Source organism: Dendrobates tinctorius, unplaced genomic scaffold (assembly GCF_039654945.1).
Source record: "Dendrobates tinctorius isolate UK_male_01 unplaced genomic scaffold, ASM3965494v1 ptg000027l, whole genome shotgun sequence".
NCBI classification, from domain to species: Eukaryota; Metazoa; Chordata; class Amphibia; order Anura; family Dendrobatidae; genus Dendrobates; species Dendrobates tinctorius.
In genome coordinates this window covers 3,353,380-3,379,854 of record NW_027361695.1, presented here as the reverse complement: position 1 = coordinate 3,379,854, position 26,475 = coordinate 3,353,380, and the positions used below count along the sequence as shown (strand labels likewise).

Below are 26,475 nucleotides of genomic sequence, written 5' to 3'. Positions count from 1 at the left end.
CAAAGAGTTGGCCCGATCTATACTCTAGATATAGACCTTAGTTATTGATGATCTACTTGAGACTCCTCAGAGATCTCCCAGTAGACCTTCATCTCTTGCTCCTAGGATCTATGAAGTCTTTGTAATGAAATCATAATATGTCTGTCTCCAAAAGATGGCCATCATCTCTTGGAGGAGAATCTGGGGGCCACACCACGTACACATTACACCGTCGGCCGATCCCACCGATATTGGATGACTTTAGTCTACTATGCATGGTGGCCTTAAGTCTTCGAGAACTTCGGGAGGAACATGATCTTCCCCCCTGCAAATGATTGCCAGTGGATGGATGGAACTGCAATGGAAGTTTGTGGGCGGTATTATTTTGGAACTGTGTGGCGATATTATATGAACTGTCCACATAGTGACCATAAGTGGTCTCAGGGTTATTTAAGGTCAGCCCAGCATACGAATAAACCTTATAACCTTCCTATTTACGAACTGTCTGGCCATGTAGTAAAGTTTCCGCTCCTCTGAGGCCACACGGTTTTTCTTTCTCCAGCGCCTCAAACTTCTACAGAAATTCATGAATTAAATATTGTATATTAAACTCATCCCAAGACGACAGCCGCCGGTCAGAGCTCGGGTATATAACACCCAGGGATGTGTAATTGTTTCCTTACTAATCGTCTGCCTTAGACGAAAAGTTATACCAGAACCTGACAAGATGCCACCGATAAAAAAGTGACATGTTGTCATCCGTCGGTGTCAAGGAGCAGAAATATATGCCGGAGACAGACTGGCAGCTCAGGAAAAAAAAAATGACTGCCCATCCAAATGGTTGACTTCACATTAAAACTGTGAAAACTTTACAAATGCAGGCAAAATACAAGACAGCTCGTCTCCATTCACAGCCAAAGCTGCACCTTGAATTTGATCTGCACTGGGCACACTTGTCTCGAAGCAGCATCTAATGGGGAAGCCAGCAGAATTTTAAATACAGCTGTGAAAGTGAATGGAGTTGAAGATAAACGTTTTAAATGCAGCTTTGGGTGTGAATGGAGAAAAACAGTGAAATGATAACAAAAAAGAAGATCTACAAGCTAAAACCGGTATAACACAATATTACATCACAGTTTATCAACACCTGGCAGTTGACAGTGAAAGTAAATTGGCTCTCTACCTGGGGATAAGTTACGCCACACACAGGTGCGTCTCACAAAATTAGAATATCATCAAAAAGTTCATTTATTTCAGTTCTTCAATACAAAAAGTGAATCTCCTCTATTCTATAGAGTCATTACACACAGAGTGATCTATGTCACGGGTTTATTTCTGTTAATGTTGATGATTATGGCTTACAGCCAATGAAAACCCAAAAGTCATTATCTCAGGAAATTAGAATAATTAACAAAAAACAACCGCAAAGGCTTCATAAGTGCTTATAAAGCTCCCTTAGGCCGGTTTCACATTTGCACTTTATAGCGCAGCGACGGCCTGCGCACCGCCCCGCTAAGCCCCGCCCCCTCCCGGCTCCCTGCTCGCCCCATCCGGTCATCGCCGCCTACTAGCGCACATGGACGCTTGCGATCTGCACACCCTATCTTTAGCATAGGGTGCACAGACCGTGCACTGGCCGTGCGCTAGCAGGATTTTGCCGTGCGCTGCGCACTTTTGAAGGTGCGCCCAACGCAGCATGTTGCATTTCGGCGAGCACGACGCACCTTCAAAAGTGCGCAGCGCACGGCAAAATCCTGCTAGCGCACGGCCAGCGCACGGTCTGTGCACCCTATGCTAAAGATAGGGTGTGCAGATCGCAAGCGTCCATGTGCGTTAGTAGGCGGCGATGACCGGATGGGGCGGGCAGGGAGCCGGGAGAGGGCAGGGCTTAGCGGCGGCCGTGCGCAGGCCGTCGCTGCGTTATAAAGCGCAAATGTGAAACTGGCCTAAGTCTGTTTCCTTAGCTCCACAATCATGGGGAAGACTGCTGACCTGACAGATGTCCAGAAGGCAGTCACTGACACACTCCACAAGGAAAGTAAATTTTGCATTTAATTTTGAAATCAAGGTCCCAGAGTCTGGAGGAAGAGTGGAGAGGCCATAATCCAAGCTGCTGGAGGTCTAGTGTGAAGTCTCCACCATCAGTGATGGTTTGGGGAGCCATGTCATCTGCTGGTGTAGGTCCACTGTGTTTTATCAAGACCAAAGTCAGCGCAGCCGTCTACCAGGACATTCTAGAGCACTTCATGCTTCCCTCTGCCGACAAGCTTTTTGGAGATGGAAATGTCATTCTCCAGCAGGACTTGGCCACTGTCCACACTGCCAAAAGTACCAATACCTGGTGTACACACAACAGTATCACTGTGCTTGATTGGCAGCAAACTCGCCTGACCTTAACCCCATAGAGAATCTATGGAGTATTGTCAAGAGGAAGATGAGAGACACCAGACACAACAATGCAGATGAGCTGAAGGCTGCTATCAAAGCAACCTGGGCTTCCATAACCTCTCAGCAGTGCCACATGCTGATCGCCTCCATGCCACGCCGCATTGATGCAGTAATTGATCCAAAAACAGCCCCGACCAAGTATTGAGTGCATTTACTGAACATACATTTCAGTAGGCCGACATGACAGATTTTAAAATCATTTTTCAAGCTGGTGTTATAAACTATTCTAATTTACTGAGATAATGACTTTTGGGTTTTCATTGGCTGTAAGCCATAATCAACATTACCAGAAATAAACACGTGAAATAGATCACTCTGTGAGTAATGACTCTATAGAATAGAGGAGAGTCACTTTTTGTATTGAAGAACTGAAATAAATTAACTTTGTGATGATATTCTAATTTTGTGAGAAGCTCCTGTATGTTTGGTAGTAACAGTACAAAAGTATTGCCAACTTTCTCACTTTTATTTGTGAGTCTCCAGATATTCTTTGGAGAGCAAGTAGGATGCAAGTCAAAAAAGGACTACGTCCAGGAGTGCAAAACGTAGCTTCCTTTTTTGTCCATGAACAGTGCCACAACTGTCCACAGGTTGTGTGTGGTACTGCAGCTCAGCCTCAGAGTGGACATCCTGTGGACAGGTGTGGAGCCATTTCTTGAAGTAAAAAAAATGTACCTGGATCCCAGATTTCATCTTTTTGATATTTTTTAATTTAGACCCAAATTGGGGTCTATTCTTCTACAGCTGCCACCTAAATTTGACCATCGAAAAAAACACCCATTACCGTGACCTGACTGTAATCTGGATAGTAATGTTGGTTAATTCTGGGTCCGTCTGTCTCCTTCTTCATCTTCGGGGGTCATTCATTTTGATTTTCCATCTCACAAATGAAAATAATTTCCTTACAAAAGCAGCTGAGCTGGTTCAGGATCTTAATCCCAAGCTTTTGATGTTAGTGCACTTACACTTGTGGTCCCTGAGTACTCATCAGGGCTTGGAGGGGTCAACAGTGAGGATCCGGGGTCATCTGTCAATAGTCACAACCAAAAAATAAGCTAATAGTCACCGTTGATGGAGAAAAAAAATCCAACGCACTTAACCCCGTTTATCACATATGGTCCACCCCTTACCTTTCCTCAAATTTGGATAACTCACGATACAGATTGAATGCATTATAATGACAGATTGCAATTCACATTACAACCACTGGGTGGCCATAGAGATACATATTGCAGAAACATCTCCTAACAGAGTATCTCCATACTATGTTTTTGTTTTTTTTAATCAAGGCTGGTCCTCCTGGATAGGTCACGCCAAGAGGAAACGTATTAGAAGGAAGATTCTGTATATATCAACCAGGAACAACTATTTATCAAAATATTTAGCCCAGTAGTAAGGGCCGAGCTGGTCCTTCAAAGTTCTCAAGGATCCAATAGCTGGCTCCGATTTTGACACCCAAAAAGACCCTCCTACTAGACCAAGACATCAAAAGTCAAGCAGAGGACAAAACAAGAGCTTAACGATTAAATTCGGAAGTGCATTTGAAAATGACCCATTTGGATGAAAAGTTATCCGTACGTACCTGATGATTTCAGAAGGGACCGGCCAACTAGGGAGATCTCTGGACTATCATTGGACTGAAGATGTAAGGCTAAAGAAGGACATGTTGAATTTTTAATAATTTAGAATTTTCTGTCGATTTTCGCCAGTTTAATGTCCTTTGCTTTTAAGATTATTCCCTCTCGTCCAAACTCATGGAAGAGAAGGATATGGATGAAATCCCCTAAAGACTAGGTGGCTGTAAATAAGGAGGGTTGAGTTAGCGCTGGTCTTCTAGTAGGTATATGATTCCTCAAAAGGTGACCACCCAAGGCTGTGATCAGCAGGTCAATAGAGATGTCCATTTCCTAGTAATGTGCCCTGATGGCAGATCGGAGCCACCCACCGAACAATGGTAAATGTGAGAGAGGTCTCACTTGTGCATGAGTGAACTTTTAACCTGCCTTTCAGGAATTCTAAATTCAACCTAATTTCATTGTATCACCCCCCTACCCTGACCCCTTCCAATGCTCTCCATCTTCCTAATCCTTTACCAGCCAGTGCTATACAGTGTTAAATGAGTCATTTGCTCACAAAAATGGATGTTTGTTGGACAGTTAAGCCCCCAGCTATTGTTCGGGCCTAATGCTACGCTAATGTGATTACCGACCGATCAGCAGCGGGGTTTGTAGGGTGACGACAAGACAGCAACATAGAGGTCCCTCAATATATGGTCCTGCTAATAACGCTGGGGGCCGCAAGACGAGGTGCAAGGGGGAAATCAATGGAAGATTCTTGGAAATGGAACAGTTAGCATACTGTAATAAGAAAAAAAATGGAAAAAACAAGTGGAAAGAGATAATGGTGTGAGGGATATACAAGGGTATATAAGCTTTGTATCAGAGCAGGTCATAGACATAGTGTGCCGACAGGATACAGTGAACTCACTTTGGAGAACAGAGACATAGTGTGCCAACAGGATACAGCGAATTCTAAATGGAAAACAGAGACATAGTATGCCAACAGAATACAGTGATCTCTCCTTGGAAAACAGAGACATAGTGTGCCAACAGAATACAGTGATCTCTCCTTGGAGAACAGAGACACAGTATGCCGACAGAATATAGTGATCTCTCCTTGGAGAACAGAGACATAGTGTGCCAACAGGATACAGCGAATTCTCCTTGGAAAACAGAGACACAATATGCCGAAAGAATACAGTGATCTCTCCTTGGAGAACAGAGACACAGTATGCTGACAGAATACAGTGATCTCTCCTTGGAGAACAGGGACACAGTATGCCGACAGAATACAGTGATCTCTCCTTGGAGAACAGAGGCACAGTATGCCGACAGCATACAGTGATCTCTCCTTGGAGAACAGAGACACAGTATGCCGACAGAATACAGTGATCTCTCCTTGGAGAACAGAGGCACAGTATGCCGACAGAATACAGTGATCTATCCTTGGAGAACAGAGACATAGTGTGCCAACAGGATACAGTGATCTCTCCTTGGAAAACAGAGACACAATATGCCGAAAGAATACAGTGATCTCTCCTTGGAGAACAGAGACACAGTATGCTGACAGAATACAGTGATCTCTCCTTGGAGAACAGAGACACAGTATGCCGACAGAATACAGTGATCTCTCCTTGGAGAACAGAGACACAGTATGCCGACAGAATACAGTGATCTCTCCTTGGAGAACAGGGACACAGTGTGCCGACAGAATACAGTGATCTCTCCTTGGAGAACAGAGACATAGTGTGCCAACAGGATACAGCGAATTCTCCTTGGAAAACAGAGACACAATATGCCGAAAGAATACAGTGATCTCTCCTTGGAGAACAGAGACACAGTATGCCGACAGAATACAGTGATCTCTCCTTGGAGAACAGGGACACGGTATGCCGACAGAATACAGTGATCTCTCCTTGGAGAACAGAGGCACAGTATGCCGACAGAATACAGTGATCTCTCCTTGGAGAACAGGGACACAGTATGCCGACAGAATACAGTGATCTCTCTTTGGAGAACAGAGGCACAGTATGCCGACAGAATACAGTGATCTCTCCTTGCAGAACAGAGGCACAGTATGCCGACAGAATACAGTGATCTCTCTTTGGAGAACAGAGGCACAGTATGCCGACAGAATACAGTGATCTCTCCTTGGAGAACAGGGACACGGTATGCCGACAGAATAGAGTGATCTCTCCTTGGAGAACAGGGACACAGTATGCCGACAGAATACAGTGATCTCTCCTTGGAGAACAGAGGCACAGTATGCCGACAGCATACAGTGATCTCTCCTTGGAGAACAGAGACACAGTATGCCGACAGAATACACTGATCTCTCCTTGGAGAACAGAGGCACAGTATGCCGACAGAATTCTGTGATCTCTCCTTGGAGAACAGAGACATAGTGTGCCAACAGGATACAGCAAATTCTCCTTGGAAAACAGAGACACAATATGCCGAAAGAATACAGTGATCTCTCCTTGGAGAACAGAGACACAGTATGCCGACAGAATACAGTGATCTCTCCTTGGAGAACAGGGACACGGTATGCCGACAGAATACAGTGATCTCTCCTTGGAGAACAGAGGCACAGTACGCCGACAGAATACAGTGATCTCTCTTTGGAGAACAGAGACACAGTATGCTGACAGAATACAGTGATCTCTCCTTGGAGAACAGAGACACAGTATGCCGACAGAATACAGTGATCTCTCCTTGGAGAACAGAGACAGAATGCCAACAGAATACAGTAATCTCTCCTTGGAGAACAAGGACACAGTATGCCGACAGGATACAGTGATCTCTCCTTGGAGAACAGAGACACAGTGTGCTGACAGAATACAGTGATCTCTCCTTGGAGAACAGAGACACAGTATGCCGACAGAATACAGTGATCTCTCCTTGGAGAACAGGGACACAGTATGCCAACAGAATACAGTAATCTCTCCTTGGAGAACAGAGACACAGTGTGCTGACAGAATACAGTGATCTCTCCTTGGAGAACAGGGACACAGTATGCCGACAGGATACAGTGATCTCTCCTTGGAGAACAGAGACACAGTGTGCTGACAGAATACAGTGATCTCTCCTTGGAGAACAGGGACACAGTATGCTGACAGAATACAGTGATCTCTCCTTGGAGAACAGAGACACAGTATGCCGACAGAATACAGTGATCTCTCCTTGGAGAACAGAGGCACAGTATGCCGACAGAATACAGTGATCTCTCCTTGGAGAACAGAGGCACAGTATGCCGACAGAATACAGTGATCTCTCCTTGGAGAACAGAGGCACAGTATGCCGACAGAATACAGTGATCTCTCCTTGGAGAACAGAGGCACAGTATGCCGACAGAATACAGTGATCTCTCCTTGGAGAGCAGGGACACAGTATGCCGACATGATACAGTGATCTCTCCTTGGAGAAAAGAGACACAGTATGCCGACAGAATACAGTGATCTCTCCTTGGAGAACAGGGACACAGTGTGCCGACAGAATACAGTGATCTCTCCTTGGAGAACAGAGACACAGTATGCTGACAGAATACAGTGATCTCTCCTTGGAGAAAAGAGACACAGTATGCCAAAAGAATACAGTGATCGCTCCTTGGAGAACAGAGACACAGTATGCCGACAGAATACAGTGATCTCTCCTTGGAGAAAAGAGACACAGTATGCCGACAGAATACAGTGATCTCTCCTTGGAGAACAGAGACACAGTATGCCGACAGAATACAGTGATCTCTCCTTGGAGAACAGAGACACAGTATGCCGACAGAATACAGTGATCTCTCCTTGGAGAACAGAGGCACAGTATGCCGACAGAATACAGTGATCTCTCCTTGGAGAACAGAGGCACAGTATGCCGACAGAATACAGTGATCTCTCCTTGGAGAACAGAGGCACAGTATGCCGACAGAATACAGTGATCTCTCCTTGGAGAACAGAGGCACAGTATGCCGACAGAATACAGTGATCTCTCCTTGGAGAGCAGGGACACAGTATGCCGACATGATACAGTGATCTCTCCTTGGAGAAAAGAGACACAGTATGCCGACAGAATACAGTGATCTCTCCTTGGAGAACAGGGACACAGTGTGCCGACAGAATACAGTGATCTCTCCTTGGAGAACAGAGACACAGTATGCTGACAGAATACAGTGATCTCTCCTTGGAGAAAAGAGACACAGTATGCCAAAAGAATACAGTGATCGCTCCTTGGAGAACAGAGACACAGTATGCCGACAGAATACAGTGATCTCTCCTTGGAGAAAAGAGACACAGTATGCCGACAGAATACAGTGATCTCTCCTTGGAGAACAGAGACACAGTATGCCGACAGAATACAGTGATCTCTCCTTGGAGAACAGAGACACAGTATGCCGACAGAATACAGTGATCTCTCCTTGGAGAACAGAGGCACAGTATGCCGACAGAATACAGTGATCTCTCCTTGGAGAACAGAGACACAGTATGCCGACAGAATACAGTGATCTCTCCTTGGAGAACAGAGACACAGTGTGCCGACAGAATACAGTGATCTCTCCTTGGAGAACAGAGGCACAGTACGCCGACAGAATACAGTGATCTCTCCTTGGAGAACAGAGACACAGTATGCTGACAGAATACAGTGATCTCTCCTTGGAGAACAGAGGCACAGTATGCCGACAGAATACAGTGATCTCTCCTTGGAGAACAGAGACACAGTGTGCCGACAGAATACAGTGATCTCTCCTTGGAGAACAGAGACACAGTATGCTGACAGAATACAGTGATCTCTGCTTGGAGAACAGAGACACAGTATGCTGACAGAATACAGTGATCTCTCCTTGGAGAACAGAGACACAGTATGCTGACAGAATACAGTGATCTCTCCTTGGAGAACAGAGACACAGTGTGCCGACAGAATACAGTGATCTCTCCTTGGAGAACAGAGACACAGTATGCTGACAGAATACAGTGATCTCTCCTTGGAGAACAGAGGCACAGTATGCTGACAGAATACAGTGATCTCTCCTTGGAGAACAGAGGCACAGTGAGACACAGTGTGCCGACAGAATACAGTGATCTCTCCTTGGAGAACAGAGACACAGTGTGCCGACAGAATACAGTGATCTCTCCTTGGAGAACAGAGACACAGTATGCTGACAGAATACAGTGATCTCTGCTTGGAGAACAGAGACACAGTATGCTGACAGAATACAGTGATCTCTCCTTGGAGAACAGAGACACAGTATGCTGACAGAATACAGTGATCTCTCCTTGGAGAACAGAGACACAGTGTGCCGACAGAATACAGTGATCTCTCCTTGGAGAACAGAGACACAGTATGCTGACAGAATACAGTGATCTCTGCTTGGAGAACAGAGACACAGTATGCTGACAGAATACAGTGATCTCTCCTTGGAGAACAGAGACACAGTATGCTGACAGAATACAGTGATCTCTCCTTGGAGAACAGAGGCACAGTATGCCGACAGAATACAGTGATCTCTCCTTGGAGAACAGAGACACAGTGTGCCGACAGAATACAGTGATCTCTCCTTGGAGAACAGAGACACAGTATGCTGACAGAATACAGTGATCTCTGCTTGGAGAACAGAGACACAGTATGCTGACAGAATACAGTGATCTCTCCTTGGAGAACAGAGACACAGTATGCTGACAGAATACAGTGATCTCTCCTTGGAGAACAGAGACACAGTGTGCCGACAGAATACAGTGATCTCTCCTTGGAGAACAGAGACACAGTATGCTGACAGAATACAGTGATCTCTCCTTGGAGAACAGAGACACAGTATGCTGACAGAATACAGTGATCTCTCCTTGGAGAAAAGAGACACAGTGTGCTGACAAGATACAGTTAAAGGGGTATTTCCATCTTCTGATTGGCTATGTCACTTACCCCATGTGCAGCAGCTTAGGTACCCATGGTTATGACCACTCATATAGTCTCAGCTGTTAGTAGCCTTAACCATGAATAACTAATACTGCAATGCCCTGCACATGGGGTAAGCGACAGAGCGAATCAGAAGAACTATACATTTCTAATTGGAGGTTTCTTATGATATTTTCTTTACACCTACTACATATTCGGGATAGGATCTTGGAAATGGAAATACCTCTTTCTCCTGGGAGAACAGGGCTTCTCAAATCAACACATTAGTGATTTTTTTTACAATGATACATGAGTTTTGAGCGGATTATACGAGGAAGTTGCATCTGAGAGGTTTACAGATAAGACGCGGCTTTTGGAGGGTATTTTTTAATCAGTTTTTATTTAGCTTTGAAACTTTGTTTCCCTCACACTTTTCAAAATCTCGTCAGAAAAAAAAAAAAAAAATCATGAAAACTTTTAGTTTGAAATTCACATCAGGAATCCGAGTGGTTTTTGACAAAAAAAGAGTATTCAAAAAGATTTTAGGTAAATGCTCCATTATGCTGTATTATTTAAGTCCCTATAATAATCATTTTATTTCTATAGCGCCAACATAGTCTGTAGCATTTTACAACTGAGCGTGTCACATTCCTCAACCTCAGGCCTTGCGCTTGGCATGGCACGCTAGGCCTCAGTTTGCCCATAGCAACCAATCACAGCACAGCTTTCATTTTGTAAACAGCCCTGGTAAAATGAAAGCTGAACTGTGATTGGTTGCTATGGGCAACAGACATTTATGGTAAATTTCCCAGTAACAAGACATTTTGGCGTCCATTTCTTAGTCCCCGATTTTACATACGTGCTCTCCCCCCCCTGAGAGGAGTTACGCTCAATCAGCCATGTTTGCATACACTAAATATAAATACAAATCAAAGGGTGTCGTCTGACAGATCCTCTTAAAGGGAAAGTACAACTAGAATCAATAATAAGTCTGCAAGACTTTCTGAAAGCTCCTTGTGAAATTGCAATCTTTTTTTTTGTTAGCCATAGATTTTGAAAGGGAACGCCTTTATTAAAGGGGCATGTCATGTTGCATATCAGTGGTGGCGGTCGTTGCTGCTGCAGGCTGCCGACCAGCCAAAGATGGCTCTGGTCTATGCTGTAAGGACACTGCTATCCAGCCTCATAATTCATTAAAGGACCAGAAGGCGCAAAATTTGGCGAAAATAAGGACCCGGCGACAAGACGACAATAAATGATATAGTAATAGTGGTCATTGTTTACTGCTTGCACCATATGTATTACCAGCCATCGAGTCATAGGGTGATTTTTCAGGGGCAGCGCCGACAGAAATTGGGCATATTATTATTATTATTATTATTAATATATGAGGTTCATATGAAAGTGCAAAAATGAAATGAAATGCGCTGCCGAAACGGTGGTTCATAAATGACCAATGACCTTCACTACATGCAATCATCCTATCCATGAATTATCAAACGCTCCATCAGTGAGTGCCATGGATACCCATCATTCACATGGCCCTGTGATACGTTACCTGTAAGGCTCGATTATGAATGGGGTACAGCGCCATCTGATGGTTAAGAGCTGTATAGTAGTGTGGTAGAATGGCATGGTGGGGAATGGATTAAACATGCATTATATGGTGAAAAGCAGGGACAATGGGTATGGATGTTAAATAGTCGAGCGATGGGGTCGGATGTATGTTATACCCCAGGGGCAAAGCAGGGGGTGATGGGGCCATATGTCATTTCCCGGGCAGGTGATGGAGCCGGATGTCATATATCGGGCAGATGATGGGGCTGGATGTCATATACAGGGGTCAATGGACCTTGATGTTCTATTCCACAAAGTGATGGGGCCGAATGGGTTATATCCCAGGGGCAATGAAGCTGGATGCTATATACCAGGGGGTGATGGGGCCGGATATTAAAACCCGGGGGAGTTATGGGACCCCAGGGGCTATGGAGCTGGATGTTATATACCGGGGGAGTGATGGGGCTGGATGTAATATACCGGGGGAGTTATGGGGCCAGATGTAATATACCGGGGGAGTTATGGGGCCAGATGTAATATACAGAGGGAGTGATGGGGCCAGATATAATATACAGAGGGAGTGATGGGCCGGATGTTATACATTGATGCAATGGAACTGAATAAGAATCCTAAATTCAGTGATTAAGAAGTGTGTCCTTGATTCTTTTCTCCTTACAGTGTATATGACCTGATGTAACATACCAAGCAGGTGATGGGGCCGAATGTAAAATACCACGGGCAACGGAGCTTAATGTCCTACACGAGGAGGTGATGGGGCTTGATGTTATACCCCCCCCCAGTGAGCAATGGAGCTGGATGTTATATACCGGGGGGTTGATGGGACCGGATGTTATAAATCGGGGGGTGATGGGGCTTGATTTTTATATAGAGACGGCAATGATGGCCAGATGTTATACATTAATGCAATAGAACTGAATAACAAACCTAAATTCAATGATTAAGAAGTGTGTCCTTGATACTTTTCTCCATACAGTAGATATGACAGGATATAATATACCAGGCAGGTGATGGGGCCGGATGTTATATACAGGGGGCAAGGGAGCTTAAATGTTCTATACCAGGAGGTGATGGGGCCGAATGTTATACCCCAGGGACAATGGAGCTGGATGTTATATACTGGGTGTTGATGGGGCCAGATGTTATACCCTAAGGCAATAGAGCCGGATGTTATATACAGGGGGCAAGGGAGCTTAAATGTTCTATACCAGGAGGTGATGGGGCCGAATGTTATACCCCAGGGACAATGGAGCTGGATTTTATATACCGGGGGGTTGATTGGGCTAGATGTTATATAGCAAGGGCAATTATGGCCGGATGTTATACATTGATGCAATGGAACTGAATGAGAAACCTAAATTCAATGATTAAGAAGTGTGTCGTTGATACTTTTCTCCATACAGTGTATATGACCTCCTAACTCTCCAGCAACCACCAAAATAATAGATTTTACTGCATTACATAAGTAAATCATTGGCTCAACGTGTAATGGGAGCAGACATGTAATGGGAGCAGACAAAGACTTCCTATGAGCTTACAAATCTAGGACCATTCATACAGACTGGCCCCGGGCCATACACATTGTAAGATCAAGAGTCAATGCCATTAGCAAGCTGTAGACTAGGGCTGTGCTTATTTATACATAGGGTGAACAGTGAAGGGCATAGAAATCTTTTAATAGTTTTAATCATTCAAGTATAAAAAATGCTAATTTTGTAGCTTCATTAATTACGTAGATCTGAGAAATTATTTCTACAAACCATTTAGCATAATTTGATTCATTCATCAGATGTGGATAGTTCGGTTTCTCCGTTCATAGGGAAGACACAGCACATTTCATTAGTGGTTACACTTAAAAAAAAAAAACATTGACGCTGCAATCCCAATATTACTATTATCCAGTATGACTCTGTATAAAAAGTTAAGTAAGTTTGTAAATGCTTTGATCTTATATCACATCTGATGGAGACTAAAGTATTTACAAAATTACTCAACCATTTGTTTTATGGTGGGCCATCTACCTATCTGCTCTGTCTATATATACACATTACATACACACACACACACTACTTGAAAAGGGTTGTCCGATTAGTGCTACTCTATTTTTATGCCCCCCCCCCCACCTTGGCTGAATTCAGTTGAATGCAATACCCCATTTCTCCTACAGTGGCCACTGTATGACAGAGGTGTAGATTTTAATTATCAGATCCACGTCGATCAGTGGTCATTTTTTAATGAAACATCCTTATTCATCACCCAGCTTTCCCAGATTCATGAAGAGAAAATCTGATTAACTACACAGTGATACCGCTCCCACTTCAGTATGAAGCGATGAGGATTAATGGAGTAGCTAGGCTTTTATCTACCTGGGGTAATAATTACATTTTGTGCCCTAGCCTTGTATCTAAATACTCTGATCATGGCTAGGTGACTTGTTGCCTTCCATTGGCATTCAGGACAGGACACTTGCCCAGTGAGTCCCTTTCTCCTAGTTGTGCCCCTAGTTTATCCATGCAGCGCTAGCATATCCGAAGTCTCCCAAAGTCTTGGAGATTTGACTTCGCTTTTCCGAAATGACATATAACTAAAATAGAGTTGGTCTCTTATTCTGGACCCTCATCTGTTACCTAGAGCCAAAGCCAGAGACTTGGAGGATCTAGTACTGACTGATGTGGACTAAATATTTTATAAAATATAAGTTTTAGTTAACTAATCAAAAATCCAGTATCCAATACTTGGTCCACCTCACTCAGTGATATATTGTATAATTAAGTGGACTTTTGAAGTCTTATAGGTCTTCATTCAGTGATTCCACAGACTTGGAAGATCAGAATGTCTTTATATGATGGAAACAGACAGTTAATTTAATTGAAAGTGTGTACTACCTTTTTTCACCTGCGGAGGCACTGTAGGGAAACGAAACACTTGCTGCCAGGATCTCACAATGATTACAGCTAATTGTTGTTCATCTCAGTTGACATCAAGCTATTTTTGCAGAACTTTTCTGACTAAAAAAGTGAATAACAAAAGCGGTCCACCCCCATTAAATCCAATTTTTGTTACTACGGGTACTTGACCCGTCTCATTTTTTTAAAATGATCCCTCTTTACTTTTAGCTTCTGGTCACGTTACGACAGCGGCAGAATCGTCTGCATATTAAACATATCCGTGTTATACAACTCATTTAAAGAACCCCGATGCCACCGGCTCTGCAGCGGCGCGGGCCAGTCAATAATAACGAGAAGCTTTTTAATGGGCTGCTGAAATCCTGATCACACAGCCTTTGAAATGTAATTTTTTTTCCTGCTTGAATTCACAGCATGCCAAAGATAACATCTAATTAATGCTTAATATATGCACCTTTTCGTTATAGGGGCAACTAACGACTAAAACCCAATGTAATGATGTAATCTAGCTTGTCAAAAATACAGAGAAGGGACTTGGAGACAGAAGGTAGGGCAGTGTCAGGGGACCCCGGGTGACATGTCATCCTCTAATTAACTAAGTGTTCCTTTAAACTGTCAAAGTCAGCCATTGCCCCTGCCCCATCGCCTATAAATATTCATATACGGCTGCCGCAACAACTCCCCGCTCCGATCCCCGGCGCTGTAACAGAACACATGTGCCCGACGACCGCCGCTCATCCCAGTTTTCACAGTCAAAGTGTATAAACCAGTGTTGATCCACTTGGAGGGGGGAGGAATTGATTTCCAAATAATTATAGACAGTCTATATTGAAAAACTAATTACATCTCTGCTGTGAGCAAAGGCAAACTTGTTAGTCTCCATCAGAAGTGATTTAGAAATAAAAATAATTTTCTTGAAAGTTCTAAGGGAGAAAAGTTAACCAGGGTCTCCGAACATTGCGGAACAAAAAAAATATATACTTTATGGACTATCTTATCTACATGCCCTAATGCTCTGCAGGAGTTTATTTGAATGGTCTACATGTAATACTACATTTCTCCTGCAGTGGCCACTGTGGGATAAACGTGCAGGTTTCAATCACCAGATCCCCGTCGATCAGTGATCTTTTTTTTTTTTAAATATTGTGTGCACAAAGCAGAAAAGGAGCTTGGTTAACGGGGTATTTCGAAAATCAAAATGCATGACCAGTCAAAACTGTTCCTTATATTTTGAATTGATCGACAGTGCACATGCTTGACCCCAGCTCCATTGAAACGGGGGACACTGGACTCCTGATCTGCTGATTAGTGAGTATCCCAGCCATTTAACACTTATCCTGGATAGATTTGTCAATGAGGAGACTGGGAAAGCCGAGTGAAAATAGATTATAATGGCTGACTGTATCGGTGCTCACCCAGCTTTCCCAGTTTCCTCAATATAGATCTGACTACTAGTTGTACAGTCGTTTTTTTTTTTTTCACTTTTGCCATCTTTGTACAGTACAGTGTGTAATATCAGAGCAGAAAGGTCGCCAGTCAGATATTCTGTGTGATTTCACTCAGATAGGCGAATAAATGGCATTACAGATCGGTGATGTATATGTCATCCCCGCTGCTGTCAGCGCCACAACCTTCCTGTTTGATGGAAATGCGGCCCCCTTGCATGAGACCTTCTTAAACTGGCGGAGCACAAATGTTGAATATGTTGACTTGAAACGTCTGCAGGGAGCATATGTTACGGATCAAAGGACTCGCTGATTAATCCAACAGAGACACACGTCTGTCACATCGGTCATGCCACACTACACCATCCACAATTACAGCCAAGAAAGACTGCACCATGGCAGCATGCCCCCATAACCTCAATCAAGAGCGATTCTACCATCCACCCTTGTCATTCGTCAGCATAGCCCGTTCACAGTTAATGGTTGGGATTAGATGAAAATTAGTAAAATTAAAGGATTAGGCAATACCCGACATATGGTTTTGGCCAATGATGATAAATTGGACGAGGAATGACTATTGATAAAACTACTGAAAATTTTTCAACAGCAAAGACATAGAGGTAAATGATACAATTCTGACTTCCTGCAGCCACCACTAGATGGCAGTTAAGAGCTTAGTGCATACAGTTTTACATTGAGCGCCATAATAATACAGTGCACAGTGAGGACCCCCTAGTGGTGACTGCAGGAAGACTATATTTAAATGGGTTGTCCACCTTTGAGGGTTTTTTTTCCATTTAAATGCATAAATTTGGGGCTCGCTGCCCTCCTTCCCAAAAATTGACAAGTATGTCCCAGCGTGATCTTTCCAATTAGAGGCCAGGGGCTCTTCCGTTCTGCCGGTCGCCCATCACTTCCTTGCTCTTTTAATATGTGATATTTCTAAGATGGTATCAACATCACCCTCGAGTCTCGACTAACAAGTCACAGCTATCAGACACCTGTCACACATCTGCACCAGCCCCAGCGCTGACAGTCGTACGGTAAGCAACACAGAGGGACTGTACACATCAACACACTGACATCTCCCAAAATAAGAAAAGACATAAAACATGTAGGGAGTTTGGGGGAAGAGACACATCGAATTATCCAACTCAAATTATCCAACTCCCTCGTGTCATTATGGCATCGGAGAGCTCAGTGCTGCCAAATTATTTTTGCAAGACTGTGATCTTACAGGAGGAGGAATCCTGGCAAGTCCCAGGTGTCATCAGGTCCAAAAAGTCAATCTGATTAACTGCAGATCATGAATAGAGCTGGTGGAGGGGAATCCAAACCTCCAAGGGTTAAAGATGGTATCACTCACAGTGCTACATGTTCTTCTATAGCTCAGTACTACTAACTATTGTGCAGTACTACCTAGTGCCCAGTACTACTTCTGAGGCACAGTTCTATTTGTGCTGCTCAGTACCACTTATAGTGCTCAATAATACTTCTGACAGTACTACTTCTAGTGCCCAGTACTACTCCTAGACCCCAGATCTACTTCTAGTGCCCAGTACCACTCCTAGTGCCCAGTACCACTCCTAGTGCCCAGTACTACTCCTATTGCTACTTCTAGTGCCCAGAACTACTCATAGTGCCCAGTGCTATTCCTAGTGCTCAGTACTACTCCTAGTGCTATTTCTGGTGCCCACTACTATTCCTAGTGCTCAGTACTACTCTTAGTGCCCAGTACTACTCCTGGTGCTACTTCTGGTACCCAGTACTACTGCTAGTGCCCAGTACTACTCCTGGTGCTACTTCTAGTGCCCAGTACCACTCCTAGTGCCCAGTGCTATTCCTAGTGCTCAGTACCACTCCTAGTGCCCAGTACTACTCCTGGTGCTACTTCTAGTGCCCAGTACTACTCCTAGTGACGAGTGCTATTCCTAGTGCTATTTCTGGTGCCCACTACTATTCCTAGTGCTCAGTACTACTAGTGCCCAATACTACTCCTCGTGCTACTTCTGGTACCCAGTACTACTCCTAGTGCTCGGTACTACTGCTAGTGCCCAGTACTGCTGCTAGTGCCCAGTACCACTCCTAGTGCCCAGTATTACTCCTATTGCTACTTCTGGTGCCCAGTACTACTCCTAGTGCCCAGTGCTATTCCTAGTGCTCAGTACTAATCCTAGTGCTATTTTTGGTGCCCAGTACAACTCCTAGTGCTATTTCTGGTGCCCACTACTATTCCTAGTGCTCAGTACTACTCCTAGTGCCCAGTACTACTCCTGGTGCTACTTCTGGTACCCAGTACTACTCCAAGTGCTCAGTACTACTGCTAGTGCCCAGTACCACTGCTAGTGCCCAGTACCACTGCTAGTGCCCAGTACCACTCCTAGTACTCAGTACTACTCATTATGCCCAGTACCACTCCTAGTGCCCAGTACCACTCCTAGTGCCCAGTACTACTAGTGCTCAGTACTACTCCTAATGCCCTGTACTACTGATAGAGCTCAGTACTAGTCCTATTGCTCAGTACACCTAGTGCTACTTCTGGTGTCCAGTACTACTCCTAGTCAGCGTCGGACTGGAACACCTTGGGCCCACCAGAGAAAATCATTCTTGGGGCCCACTATGTAGCTGCATAGAGTTAAATACCAGACCACCAATTATGCGGTAAAACACGCTAATATCCGGGTATAATATAAGGTTGTACATGTCTTAATTATGTAGCAGGAGTTGGGGTAGCCCCCTCATAGAATATAAAGCAGCCCCCTCACATAGTATAATGCAGCCATCTCATAGAATATAATGCAGCCATCTCATAGAATATAATACTGCCCCCCTCATAGGGTATAATACTGCCCCCCTCATAGGGAATAATGCACCCCCTCATAGGGTATAATACTGCCCCCTTCATAGGGAATAATGCACCCCCTCATAGGGTATAATACTGCCCCCCTCATAGGGTATAATACTGCCCCCCTCATAGGGAATAATGCTATATAGATAGATAGATATAGAGTTAGATAGATATAGAGTTAGATAGATATAGAGTTAGATAGATATAGAGTTAGATAGATATAGAGTTAGATAGATATAGAGTTAGATAGATATAGAGTTAGATAGATATAGATAGAAAGATAGATGTAGAAATAGATAGATATAGAGATAGAAAGTAGATAATGGATAGAAAGTAGATAATGGATAGAAAGTAGATAATGGATAGAGATAGATAGAGATAGATAGAGATAGATAGATAGAGATAGATAGATAGAGATAGATAGATAGAGATAGATATAAAGATAGATATAGAAAGAAATATAGATAGATAGATCGATAGGTAGGTAGATATAGAGATAGATAGAAAATAGATAATGGATAGATAGATATAGAGATAGATAGCTATAGATAGAAAGATATAGAGATAGATATATAGATAGAGATACATAATAGATAGAGATAGATAATAGATAGAGATATACAGATATAATAATAATAATAATAATAATAATAATATAGACATATATAGATAGATATAGAGATAAATATATATAGATAGATGGCTATAAATAAAAATAGATATAGATATATATAGAGAGATAGATAGATATAGAGATAATAGATATAGAGATAGATAGATATAGAGATAGATATAGAGATAATAGCTAGATATAGAGATATGTATAGAGATAGATAGATATAGAGTTAGAAAGATAGACAGATATAGAGAGAGATATAGAGATAGATAGAGATAGCTAGATAGATAGATGGATAGATAGATATAGATAATATAGATAATAGATAGATATAGAGATAGATATAGAGATAGATGTTTTAATCAATAGATAGATAGATAAAGAGAGAGAGATAGAGATAGATAGATAATGAGATATAGAGATAGATACAGAGATATAGTGTTAGATAGAAAGATAGATATAGAGATAGATGGATATAGAGATAGATGGATATAGAGATAGATGGATATAGAGATAGATGGATATAGAGATAGATAGATAGATATAGAGATAGATAGATATAGAGATAATATATAGATAGATTAGATATAGAGATAATATAGAGAGAGATATAGAGAGAGAGATATAGAGAGAGATATAGAGATAGATATAGAGATAAATAGATATAGATATAAAGATAGATATAGATAGAGAGAGCGGTATATAGAGAGAGAGATAGATATAGAGAGAGATAGATACAGAGATCGATAAATAGATAGAGAGATAGATATAGATAATAGATAGAGATAGATAAAGATAGATAATATAGAGATAACAGATAGATATAGAGATAGAGTAAGATAGAAAGATATAGAGATAGGTAGATATAGATAATAGAGATAGCTAGATAGACATAATATAGATATAGATAGATATAGAGATAGATAGCAAGATAGATATAGAGATAGATGTAGAGATAGAAAGATAGATATAGAGATAGAGCGATAGAGATAGATAATAGATAGAGATAAATAGATAGATAGAGAAAGATAGATAGATATAGAGATATAGAGATAGAAAGATAGATAGATATACAGATAGATATAGAGATAGAGATAAATAGATAGATAGATATAGAGAGATATAGAGAGAAATAGATATAGATATAGAGATAATAGATATATATAGAGATAGATAGATATAGATATAGAGAGAGATAGATACAGAGAAAAGATATAGAGATAAATAGATAGAGAAAGATAGATAGATATATAAAGATATAGAGATAGAGCGATAGATAGATATATATAGAGATAGATAGATATATAGATAGATAGCTATAGAGAGATATAGAGATAGAGCGATAGATAGCGAGAGATATAGATATAGAGATAGATACAGAGAAAAGATATAGAGATAGATAATGGATAGATAAATAGATAGATAGGTATAGAGATAGATAGATATAGATATTAGATAGAGATATATAGATAAAGATAGATAGATATAGATGGTAGCTAGATAGATAATAAATATAGAGATAACAGATATAGAGATAGAGTAAGATAGATAGATATAGAGATAGATAGATATAGAGATAGATGTAGAGATAGATAGATATAGAGATAGAGTAAGATAGATAGATATAGAGATAGATAGATATAGAGATAGATGTAGAGATAGAAAGATAGATATAAAGATAGAGCGATAGATAGATAGAGATAGATAGATATAGATAATAGATAGAGATAGAAAGATAGATAGATATAAGAGAGATAGAGAGAGATATATATATAGAGAGAGAGAGATAGATAGATAGAGACAGATAGAGAGAGTGAGAGAGATATAAAAAAAAAAAAAAAAAACAATACTCACCTCTCCTCCTCGCTCCCATGCTGATCCCGGCTTCAGTGTCAGGAGCTGCCCCCTCTGCCAGACACACAGCGGGTGCGCGATGTAGTGACGTCATCGCGCACTGGCTGTGAGTCAGGAGCAGAGAGGACTGAGGGCGGCGCCGGCCCTGATGCAGAGCGGCTTACTGGGCTGGGGGCGGGGCCTCTGGGGGTGGAGACCTGAAATGATATTCACTGCTTCGCAGTGAATATTCATTTCTCTTTAGCAGCGGGGACAGGGGCTCCTCCCTCCTGTCACCCGCTGCTGCTCCGCTGGCAGGGGCCCCCATAGCAGCTGCATGGTGTGCGACACACCACTGGCTGGGGGCCCCTGGAGCAGCGGGGGCCCTAGGCAACTGCTGGCCCTGTATGCCAGCAGGTGCCAGGGCCCACCAGATGCTAGGGCCCACCGGAGAATCCTCCGGTTCTCCGGTGGGCCAGTCCGACGCTGCTCCTAGTGCTCAGTACAACTGCTAGTGCCCAGTACTACTCCTTGCGCCCAGTACTACTCCTAGTGCTCAGTACTACTCCTTGTGCCCACTACTTCTCTTTGTGCCCAGTACCACTGCTAGTGCCCAGTAACACTCCTAGTGCTCAGTACTACTCCTTGTGCCCAGTACTACTCCTAGTGCTAAGTACTACTCCTTGTGCCCACTACTTCTCCTTGTGCCCACTACTTCTCCTTGTGCCCAGTACTTCTCTTTGTGCCCAGTACCACTGCTAGTGCCCAGTAACACTCCTAGCGCTCAGTACTACTCCTTGTGCCCAGTAACACTCCTAGTGCTCAGAACTACTCCTTGTGCCCTGTACTACTGCCAGAGCCCAGTACTAGTCCTAGTGCTCATTAGTCATTACTACTCCTAGTACTACTTCTAGTGCTCATTACTATGCACAGTTACAATGAGCATCTCTCTCTTTGGTGGACCAGTCCTGCAATACATACACAATCCATTAGTTGAATACATAGTAACATAGTAACATAGTTATTAAGGTTGAAGGGAGACTTTAAGTCCATCTAGTTCAACCCATATCCTATCCTAACTTGCCCTAACATGTTGATCCAGAGGAAGGCAAAAAAAAACCCATGTGGCAAACAGTAAGCTTCACATTGGGGAAAAAAATTCCTTCCCGACTCCACATATGGCAATCAGACTAGCTCCCTGGATCAACGCAATATTAAGGAAACTAGTGTATATACCCTGTAATATTATACTTTTCAAGAAAGGCATCCAGTCCCCTCTTAAATTTTAGTAGGGAATCACTCATTACAGCATCAAATGGTAGAGAGTTCCATAGTCTCACTGCTCTTACAGTAAAGAATCCGCGTCTGTGAGTATGCTTAAACCTTCTTTCCTCCAGACGTAGAGGATGCCCCCTTGTCCCCGTCACAGGTCTAAAGGGGGTTTTACACTAAGCGATATCGCTAGCAATATCGCTAAAACGTCACTGGTTTTGTGACGTTATAGCGATATTGCTAGCGACATCGCTATGTGTGATACTTACCAACGACGGCTCCCCCGCTGTCCATCGCTGATCGCGCGAGAATGTCCGGCTCCATTTCTCGTCGTCAGCTTCCTGCTGAGACTTCCTGCTGTGACGACCAGCGACGCTGGACGCGGGCGGGGGGACGTCAGGATCGCTGTGTGTGAAAGGTGAGTATCGTGCGCTGCGTCGCTGCTGAATCGCTGTGAGATCTTTCTGTATGAAAGCTCACTAGCGATCATTTAGCGATGCACCAGCGATCCTGACCGGGTCAGATCGCTGGTCGGATCGCTGGTGCATCGCTAAATGTAAATGGGCCTTAAGAGAAAAAAGATCATTAGAAAGGTCTTTGTATTGTCCCCGCATATATTTATACATTGTAATAAGATCACCCCTAAGCATTCGATTCTCCAAACTAAATAACCCCAAGTGTAATAACCTGTCTTGGTATTGCAGACCCCCTAGTTCCCTAATACCAAGACAGGTTATTACACTTGGGGTTATTTAGTTTGGAAAATCGAAGGCTTAGGGGTGATCTTATTACAATGTATAAATGAATAGACCCTCTGTAATGCAATCTTCCCCCCTGAGGTGGCGCTGCAGTGAAATTAGAGCGCATGGTAACCGTCGGGACAATTTTATTTATTTAGGCTTAAAAAAAAAATGTAAAAAAAATGTTCAGTTTTGCATTTACAGGCTGGCTGCAGAATGAGCTAGCTGAGAATCGTCAGTAAGCTCCTTCAGCCGGGGAGTTTGTAACTCTTCTATGTCTTTTTGTGAACTTTATTTAGGGGATATATGACCACATCAAAGTTCACCTCAACTTTCTCCACATATCATAGTTGATTACAGTGGGTCTCAGCAGAGGGAAACTTTGTGATCGGGTTATTCTAAGGGAAGGTGCACACGGTCAGTAATTGGCAGTGCTTTGGACGCAGCACATGTCCGCAGCCCGTACTGACCGTGGGCACCTACCCTGAAGGGACCATTGTAACAAGAAGGGATTGTCTAAAACTGAGATGTTTAAAGTGACACCCCGGATGTACCCTAAATACCCATGTACAGAGATACACTGATCCATACTTATAATGAAAAAAAAAAAAGGGAATATTAACTATTAACCCCCCAGCATTTCTATTGCAATAGCAATCACAACTTGAAAACAAAAGTGGCGCTGTTTCTGAGAATAATAATAACATAAAATACTTTTTTTTCCTCAAATTCACCATGTTTTGGATGGTTTCTTTCCTTTCGTACCGTTACAAATTAAGTATGTGGATGTTTTTAATCAAGATCCTGTTCAAAATGGAAAATTTGCAAACGAAAAAATCTGGGATAAAAAAAAAAAAAGACTGAATTCTCCAACAGGCAGCGATAATTAACAACTTCGCAGATATGCAGATCTAATTATCGGTGGAATACGTTCCCGTTCAGGAAGAGACCCCCCTCCTCCTCGGCGTTAGCGCCGCTCCCGTCCGAGATTTACAGTAGAACAATAAGAGGACACTTATTACTGTGTCAAATAAAAATAAATTGTGTTATTACTGCAGACGGCTAGGGGCCTGCTGCTTATCATCCACCGAGGCATTCATTCCCTTTAATCTTTCCCTTTTTTGCTCTGCGGCTTTATTGCTTGTTATCGCCATCCAACACCAACATTAACACTTCAGCCCGAAAGACAATTCACGGCCAATGAAAACCGCCACCAGGACGTCCCCGCGGGGAGCGGTGTACAGAGCGGACAATACCCAGCTCATACCTGTCACCGAAAAATCCTACAACCCTTTCTTATTAATTGCTTGCAAACTCTATCTCTTCCTTAAAAGGGTTGTCCACTAGTCAGGAGCGAGCGTGCTGGGATATGGTGTTATCCGCCATGCTTGGGTGCTAACCGAGTTCTTCGGCGTGCTCGAAAAATATATGCGAGTCCCCGCGCCGTCATGTCTCGCGGCTGTTCGACACTTGCAGGGATTGCCCAATAGGCAATATTATATCTCTTTTGGGGTCTTTGGATATAAATTCCCTTCCACCCTATATTAACGGCTCACCAGGGGTCCGTTACGTACCAGTAAGTGGAGACACAATAATAGGCTCACACTGGTGGCAGCTCATATCGAATAGATTTTAATGACCGCTCCAGTCCTAAAAGCAGCAGCCTGACGGCCAGTGAATGGGCTACTGCCGGTACTAATGAAGGAGCTGCTCCTCCATCAGGGAGAGACTTAACAGCTTTATGGCTTATAGTGAAATGCGTCGGCGTTCCCCCACCTGCTCCGCGCAGACTGTTTTGTTTGCACCAGCAGAATGATTCTTAATTACGCTTAATTTGCACTTATATCCCTCATTTCCTGCTCGCCCGGCTCCGCTCCCGCACTCCGGCTGCAGCTCTATTAACAAAATGAACAGCTTCAGTGTTTCAAAACCTGACGCGTTTTTCGGCTATAAACACTGGGTTATTTAAGATCACACATGGGGTAAATGAAGTTTTCCACCTTTGGGAGTCGTCGCCAGTGCGGGACCAGTCAGAAAGTCTCCATTATATTTGTAGCCACCTGGAGATTTTCTAAGGGTTCATTTAGAGAAGTAATCCAGGTTTATATTTCAGGTCACAGCGCATTCCTTATTTTCTTATACAGTTATACAATTTTTATCTTCCCTATCAATTTTTTCCATATTTTCCAAATCTGTTTGCTTGAATAGAATCCTTGAAAGGGTAACTCGGGGAGCTTTGCTGGCACGTGTCCTCAGGTTTGCCAGTTGTGCAGGTACACGGGGAGGCGATGTCGTTGGCGGTGCTCACCTCCTGATGTGGAAGTGAATAGTAGCCAATGAACAACCCTTTCGTGGCTATGACAAAGATCGCTGGTACATTGCAGCTTAAAGCGAGTGAACGGGGCCACATTACTTACCCCAAGGATACTGCAACCGTGACAAGCAAGTCGCAAAAAGTCCAACACTGTCAGATTTGTCGCGGTTGCAGCACCCTCGTGGACCTCATTACACTATTACACTGTAGCAGCGACACATAGTGAATTTTGGCCATTCGGCAGGTGTTGGAACCAAAGCTGCAGTACATGTAGCCCCAGTCTTAGGGATCATTCAGATGTCCGCTTTTCACGTATGGGTGTTTTTTACGGATAGCACCCATACCTGTGATAGTCTATGGGGCCATTCCATGATTGTTCCCAGAACCAAGTGGTTTGCGTAAAGTTGAGGGGATATGCCGATTATGATTTGAGGGTCGGATCAAAAATCGGCAATGCAAGTCTATGGGTCAGTGAGAAAATTGGACCGCACTCAGTATGAGAAAAACACTCTGATCAAAATAATTGGTCCGTTTTTCTCCTACATGACATCTGAATGAGGCCTTATTGTTACACAGTTCTGATACACTGTAACGAGCCGTGTATCTGTGATTCCAGCAATTGACCATGAATTCCACCTGACTGTGTGAATGCATCCTGAATCAGCTCACAGCCCCAGTCCTGTATCTAAATACTCATGCCAAGGCAGAGTGTCATGTCGGCGTCCCTCCTTCCACCCAGCACCTGCTTATTGGGGGGTACGGAGATTATAGCAGACTCCTTTGTCATCATAGAAATTCAGTGTCATAGAGAAGTAATGATGAAAGTTTAGGAGAATAAGTTAGTGCCCTATTCCTGGCATTCCGGATATTAGACGTTATTACCTATCCATTGGGTAAGTTATAACCAGGGCTGGACTGGCCATCTGGCAATTCTGGCAAATGCTAGAAGGGCCTGTCTGGTCGTGGACCACCTTGTCTGCTATGCTATGTTCTCAAGACACCCATACTGCTAAGAGTTGTGACAAAACTCAAAGTTACTTACCCCAGCAGGCCGCGGGTATCA

The 26,475-nt window shown here is 43.2% G+C and overlaps 1 protein-coding gene across 4 annotated transcripts in view; it reads right to left on the bottom strand.

Annotated features, from left to right (window-relative positions):
- PDZRN3 (PDZ domain containing ring finger 3) overlaps positions 1–26,475 on the bottom strand; it is a 244,774-nt gene that overhangs the window by 38,259 nt on the left and 180,040 nt on the right. The window contains exon 1 of one of the 4 annotated variants that reach the window (XM_073569693.1): positions 4,010–4,054. The exons of the other annotated variants lie outside the window; for them this stretch is intronic. The gene's annotated coding sequence lies outside the window, so the exon portion shown is untranslated. Of the gene's footprint in view, positions 1–4,009; positions 4,055–26,475 lie in introns of those variants that run through there. 4 annotated transcript variants of the gene reach the window in all.